The following is a 7,810-nucleotide window of genomic DNA, read 5'->3' as shown; positions in this document are numbered from 1 at the left end:
GTGGCACGATCTCCGATGTTACAATCTGTCTTACCAAATATCGCGCATGCACTTTGAGTCGGCGAATAGTATGCTGGTGAACACCTCATCGCTTCATGAAGCCCACCGCTACAAACGATACAACGTGTTCACATTTCTATCCGGTTTATAGTGAAGCTCATCTGAAGGCATCTTTTACACACCGGAACTATTTCACGACCCCCTTCGAGTTCGAACCGGGATCGGCATGTACTTCGAGTCGTGTTTACTTGTACTTCATGAATGGAATTTATCTTGGCTGTTGTAATCTTCCCCACTCTGCTTGGCCCTGGGGCTGCAGTATTTTGTAAAGAAATAAATAACAGGGGTGCAGTTCCTGACGGGCAGTTTCCCGTGGTTGGTCAGGGAAGCAACATACTAAAGTGAACCGAGATGGGCTAGGTACTCGCCACATGTGGCGGTGACGCGTAAAGTTGCGACTAGGAGGCGGGGCCGGCTCTAGATCAGGTACACTGGCGACTTCGTTGCGTGAGCAAGCTGTGCAGCTATGCCTTAGACGGGACGAGTACTCTTCTTTTCAGAGATCTGCCTAACCCTGAAGGTTTTGTTCCCCAGGATAGGGGGAAGAGAGGTGGTTAGGTTTTCGCTGCGCGCTCCGCGCCCGCTGCCTCTCGCGCCATTTTAGCCTGTACGGTTGTTGCTGCTGTGTGCGCCATTGGTGCCGCGATCTCACGTGCATGAGGGCAAGCCTCTTTCGTATTCTTTCCGTAACAGTACTACTGTTTTATTTTCTATTACTTTTGGGTAGCCTCACGATAAAATATGTTATGGTGCCCGGATTAACACAAAGCCACACTGCTGCCAACCTGTAGCTCTTGCTAGTTTCCCGGCCTGAGGCGCCACTCGGAGAGGACTTGCAAAACACAACAAAACAAATGCAAGTGGCAACACAGTTAAGGCGTCCGGATTAACATAAAGCCACGCTTCTGCCAGCTGTAATGTAAGTATTAGTGTAGTCTCCAAGCCTGAGCACGCCCCGGAACATGCAAACAGTTTTGCAGGAAGAACGTGCATGGTGTGCCACATTTAGGGCATCTGAATTAATGCAGCCACACTGCTGGCGACTGTGTTGTATGTGTTGCTCCTGGCCTGGACGCCGCCCGAAGAGGATTTGACCATGACCTCACCAGCTCCCAAATACATGTAAATAAGTTTGGAAGAAGTGAGTGGTGTGGCACTTAATAGATTTGCAAAGCTGCGCTACTGTCAACTATCCTGTTATCTCAGATATTAAAGGTCTCTTCGATTTGACTTGCATTGATTGCACTAGTTCTGAATAGTTCTACGGCAGTGCCAAGTGGTCACTCGAGCGTGCAGTTGCAGTTAAGACACGGCGTGCGACGGCAGGCGCCAAAACGAGTATGCAAGAAACCTAGCAGACGCCTACGCACGCGCAATACATGGTAATGTATCGCTTGCCATGACCACTATGGCCAATTTCGAAGCTGCCGTAGACTCGGAAAGTGACGACGACTATGGCGACAGTGACGTTGACTGCTACCAACTGATCAACGTATGCGCGGCTGCACGATCGTTATATCGGTCTGCCAAGATGCCATTCATGCGCCTGGGTATGAAAATGTTGTACGTAGTTGCCACAAGGTTAAATCAGACTGCCTAACGAGACGCTTGACTGGTTCACCAGCGATAAATGCAGGGTTCCGGTCTTCAACTCCAAAAGCGCCGCTGCTGAAATGACGCACATGGGTCGTCCCTCTGTGTACACACACTGACTCACAAACATCCATGTACTTCTTTGGCGCGAAGTTTGATGGTGCACCGTCGTGCACACTATAGCATGACTACGCCTCTCACTCATTCAGCCGCCAAGTCATACTGGCACGGCGGAAATTCGACTCGACTGCAACTATTTTTGTTCGCAGCTACCCATAAATCTGATCAAGACCAGTGCCATACAACGCGATACCAAAAGGAAAAATCTACATAGAACGCGCGAAAGTGCCATTTCGTGACCAAGTACTGCAATATATATGGGGCCAGAACTACATTTAGTACTGCTTATGACCACAACAAAATGTTAATAACCGCATGCAGCTCAACTACACTGTGTACGCAGCCAATCGCGGATTGGTTAGCGACTAACCGCCCGTGTTCTGAATGAGACGGACATTACAAAGCTCTGCAGAACGATGCGCAGCGTCGTCTGCTCCCGGCGAGCGGCACGTACGCCACGCTGCACTTTTTTCTGCACCTCCTCCGGAGCGGGTGTATACGATGGGCGAGAACCCGATCGCGCAGAACTAATGCCGCACCTTGACAATATAAGTGCAGACGGCGCGCGCGCGGTATCGCCTAAACGAGGACGGTGGTGCTGCGCTTCTTGATCTCATGTAGTCAATAATTAGAGACCTTCAAAGTTTCAGTAAATGTTTTTCGTCATTCATCGAAGCACCCCCGAATGAGGCACTGCGCTTTTGTTCAAAGGAAACGATACCGTTGGAAGTTACAAGGACCATACGATTGGTAGGGAGTCTTGATTAACACATTTAATTCCAGTCAGTGGCACATACGTCTGAAGCATGAAATAGCTCGTGAAGGCAGGAGCTAATTGGAGGAAATGTGTCAAAGGGCAAACTCGAGGGCAAGGAAAGAGCAAGAAACACATGGTGCCAGTAAAAATCACAGGTTCTTCTTCTTCTTCGTTAAATCTTCCGCACCTCTCCAAGTTAGGTGCTCCTCGATTCGGCGGGCGACGTGCAGTTCACACGCAAACACACTGAGACGAAGGCCAACGAACTTGTAGTAACAAAACGAACATTAACTTTATATAACAAGAGCACGAAGCACAGGGTACAGAAAACTTATTCACACCAGACAGAGAGGCGCACAATTTACAAAAGAGACTGAGCTAAAAACTAACAGCAAAACGAGCGCATCAATCCTTTTAACGACTTCTCAGTCGGGGCCTGCCTGCTACGCTGTCTTCTCCGAGCGAGAATCGAATCAGAAACAGAACCGTCAGTAACTGCGCGGCGCGCTCTTAATAGCCAGCGCCGAACCTTCTAGGCGCGGAGGAGGAACGGAAAACAGCTTAGCGCTGCCAAAGCTATGCCTTCCCCCCCTGGCCTTCTGGAGAGGCCTCGAACTTTCTCGAACATGGTTAACACGCGCAGCCCTCCCGTGAGAAGCGAGGAGGAGGGCCGGGACCGTGCGGGGGAATGCACGCTTGACTCCGCGCATGGCGACGAGGGCGAGGAGGCGCGGCGCGGTGGCCGAGATGACGCAATCGGTCGCGTCGCTTTCTTGTAGCTTTAAGAACGTTCCATCGCAGTTTTCTGCGGCGAGCGCGCCAAAACATTAAAGAAAGGGCCACCGCGGCCTTACACGCCCCACCATAAGAGGATTGCTGGGCTTTTTTGCCCAGCCAAACCGAATACACACTAAAGGCCGCGGCCCTTCGTCCGCTGGCACACGGACTACATGCACAATTTCTGTTCATAGTCGTTTCGCGGCATGCCTGATGTTCAAAGCCAGTCGCAGTTCCTGGCGCACAAAGTTCACAAGCACGAAGTTCAAAAGCGCTTCTCTCGCGCACAGTCACTGCACAGCATGCAAAGCGTTCACGATAGGTCCCAGATCCTGGAGGTCCACACGCATCATATGTGGTCAAGTCCGGCAAGTGTTCTTCGCACGCTTCGCTTGTCACTCCATGCTCGCGAGCGCACACACTTTCAAGCACAGGCGAGCAGGACCGCCCACGTTCGCCGGCGCAACGCTGCTCAGGCTCAAGTGGAGAATTCGTTTCATCTCGACACTCCTTAGAGCTAGGGAGGGGCGCGGCATCATGCGGCTTGTGTAGGTCTGCAAAAATGCAGCATGCTACACACTAGCCTTCGAATGGGGGACTCATCGCTTTATTAAGCGTCTCGGGTTCACGAGTGCGAACGGTGGCCGATTCCGCGACTGTTGCGGTGCTGACTTCAATGTTCGCGACAGCTGCTGGCACTTCTGCCCTACAAACAGCATCTGCAGCGGTCAACGTAAGATCGCAATTCTCGCCGATCCCATCGCTCGCGCCCGCTGTCACTGAATCAACTGTGGCGCCCTGTTCTTGATAAGCGCTCACGCCCGGTGCCGCTGTTTCAGCCGCATTTGCTAAACTTAACGCGTCAGGATCAGGTTGTAAACACGCCGCAACTTTACGCTCTTCGATTACCTCGCCTACAGCGAGTTTGAGTTCGGTCTCCTGCTGCCACACGCCTTCCGGTGCACCTGACGGGATGCTGACGCCCTCGGTAATTTGATCGCACGCGGGCACTTCTATTGGGAATACTTCAGCCGATGTTTTGGCGTTGTTTACTTCGCTGGTCGGCAACGCGCCGCGCACGCCGACAGCATCGCTCGCTCCGGCGAAGGTTGTCTCCGCCGGCGTAGTGCTCGCGGCAGTGTCGGCCGGTGTCACGAAATCGGTGCACATTTTCATCAAGCCGGCACGGCGCGAGGTCCGCGCGGCGTCGCGTGGAAAGCATGTAGAGAAAAACCCCCTTCCCCGCGCGGAAGAGCGCGTAGCTTTGTACGCGTTGCCGTCACCCTCTTTCCCATTGCCCGGGAAGGACGGTGGTTCATCGGACTGGAATCCGCCAGAAAATTCCAGAATCTTCTATGGGACCTAGCCAATGACGACGCGCGGCTCGACGGGAGGAAGAGGGAGCGCTATAACCAGCGAAGCGAAGTGTGTGTGCGCGCTAGTTTTGGTGCGTGCTAACAGACAGACGCGGCGCGCCCTATTTAAAGAGACCGCGCCGCTTTTGAGACAGTCAGACAGTTCGTCAGTGTTTGCGACGTGTTCGCCTGTGCTTCGGCTGGACTCCCGGGGATCACCCGCTGCTAGCAAGCCCACGGACCTGCAAGGGAGCGGCGCTCGTCTCGTATGGCGGCCACATCGTGACTCTTGAGGCGTCGGACTGCAACAGTGCCCGGTGAACAATTTGGTGTTTGTTTATGTAACTCTATCGTGTTTCATCTGTTGTAAAGCCTCTATGTTATAATACCTGTGCAATTGCATGCTTAGCATTTGTATTCTGTGAACCTCTCGTCTGTTGTATTTCAAGTGATCTTGTGTATCCCTTTGTATCGTCTCTTACTCTACATAAATTGTGTTTTGTTTGTTACTTCTGACTCCGATCCTTACTCTGGTTTGAACTGGCGACAGCTGGGCACCAAACGGCCACCCCCTGCTGTCACTACTAGGTAGTTGAATTCCGGCTGAGCTTGCCACGCAGGTCGAGGGCATCTCCTTCGCTACCGGAACAGCTACCCCCACTCACTCTAAGGGTGTCTGGGAGTGTGCGCACCGTTAAGGGCGCATCGTTAATAATACCCCCTAATTATTAACGGGTGACAATTATTCTGGCGTCCGCGACAGGACGTTTGGTGCACTCAAGCTCAGAGGACGGAGAAAGAGTTGGAAGAGTTTACGAAGAGGTCGTAAACAGTGTAGCAGCAGAGCGGTAGCGAGAGGTAGGGTCGAGCGGAAGCGTTTAGGCGAGGTTCGCTAAGCAGACTTAAGGCTACGCCCAAACAGTTCGCGCTTCAGAGATGAATCTGAAAGAGTTGATTGAGGCTGGCACCCAGCTGGGGTTGTCCGGTGCCGAACTGCGCAAATGGGTTAGCCAGAGAGAAAAAGAGGAAAAAGAGAGGGAAAAAGAAGAAAGAGAGAGAGAAGAAAAGGAACGAGAGAGGGCTCGAAAGGAAGCCGAGGAGGAACGAGAGAGGGCTCGAAAGGAAGCCGAGGAGGAACGAGAGAGGGCTCGAAAGGAAGCCGAGGAAGAGAGAAGGCTCGAAAGGAGCGGGAAGAGGAATTTCAGCGAGAAAAGGAATTACTGACTATGAAACTTCAGCTCCAAAACTCAGGGAACAACAACGGTTTAGCTGAAGTGCATAGCTCCAGTGAAGGACATAGCAGCTTGCGGATAGACGCAAGTAAATTGATTCCCAAATACGACGAGAGAAGAGACGATCTCGACGCGTTCCTCTTGCGTTTGGAAAGGATCGCCATAAATGCAAATTGGAAAGACAGTGAATGTGCTACCATCTTGAGCACTTGCCTCAGCGGCGAAGCATTAGGTGTGTTTGGAAGACTTCCTCCTGAGGATGCAGGCAGCTATAACAAAGTGAAAGCTGCATTACTTAAAAGGTTTAGATTTACGACGGATGGGTTTCGTGAGAAGTTCAGGACTGGAAAACCTATGGACGGTGAAACGGCAACACAGTATGTTGCGCGACTGAGTCATTATTTCGACCGCTGGACTGAACTCTCAAAAATTAAACTAGAGTATGGCGCACTTCGCGAACTCCTAATTAAGGAGCAATTCCTGGCCAGCTGTCACCCTGGTCTGTCGCTTTATTTAAAAGAAAGAAAAGCGGATAACCTGGAAGAAATGATGGAACTTGCGGACCAATTTCTAGACGCCCAAGGAGGAGTGAATTTGACCAAGATTAAAAACATAAATGCTGACAACCCAGAGAAACCCGACTTCCGCAATACCCGAACAAGCTCAAAGCCACCACCGAAGTGCTTCCTGTGCAACAAAGTTGGACATTACGCATTTAACTGCCGGGACCGGTTCACAAATAATATCCCGACGGGGTGTTCAAATTGTGGACGGAAGGGCCATAGAGCAAGCATATGTCCTGACAAGTCCACCCCCCAGATAGCCTGCGTAGACACTCCATCGGAGTACCACTTGGAAGAAGAGGATGCTGACGGCTTCGTGGAACTAAAAAGTGGCAAGAAGGTACCAGTTGTGAACGCGGCCATGGGACCACGGGCTGAGGTTTTACCGCAGTAGATGCCTGTCGTCACAGGGAAAGTAGGAGGAAGATCCACCTCGGTGTTGCGAGATTCTGGCTGTAGCACGGCAATGATAAGAAAAGAATTAGTTCGAAGCGACCAGCTTACTGGGAAGAAGAGGCCTGTATATCTTGCCGATGGAACGATTAGAGTTCTGCCCAAAGCCCGAGTGAAGGTACAGACGCCCTACTATAGTGGAGAGGTAACGGCACTATGTGCAGAACGCCCCCTGTGCGATCTTATCTTGGGGAACATTGCCGGAGCAAGAGCGGCGGACGACCCAGAAGATTCGGTCAGCTGCGGATTGGAACCGTCGGCGACGACGAAAATTGAACCGAAGGACGAAACGGCAGAAGATAGCGTTGCTGCCGTAACACGAGCACAAGCCAAAACTCAGGGAAGGAACTTTCCCACACTGAAGACTCCCGGTGTGACTAAAGCGGCTGAAGACAGAAGCTATAAAGAAGAACAGGAGCAAGACGAGACACTAAAAACGTGCTTCATGCAAATGGGCAAAACATCTAAATGTCGAGATGGGAAAAGTAGCATAGAGTTCCGTAAGGAGAATGGGCTATTGTATCGATTTTATACCGACGCGACAGGGAGACGACTGCGACAGCTGGTAGTACCAGAGAAACACGGAAACACTGTCCTACAGACGGCACATGACGCCATAATGGCCGGTCACCTCGGATGTGAAAAAACGAAATCTCGAATATTGGAGGAATTCTTCTGGCCTGGTATCTGTGCAGACGTTAAGCGATACGTCGCCTCATGTGACATCTGCCAGAGAACGATTCCAAAGGGTCGCGTACCCTGTGTCCCTCTCGGGAAGGCGCCTATAATTGAAACTCCATTTTCGAGAGTGGCGATAGACGTAGTAGGACCAATTTAACCACCATCCAAAAGTGGAAATCGGTATATTCTTACTCTGATAGATTATGCCACCCGCTATCC

The sequence above is a fragment of the Amblyomma maculatum genome, chromosome 5 (genome assembly GCF_055883805.1).
Source record: "Amblyomma maculatum isolate TAMU_Amacu chromosome 5, ASM5588380v1, whole genome shotgun sequence".
NCBI lineage: Eukaryota > Metazoa > Arthropoda > Arachnida > Ixodida > Ixodidae > Amblyomma > Amblyomma maculatum.
This window is presented reverse-complemented; position numbering follows the sequence as displayed.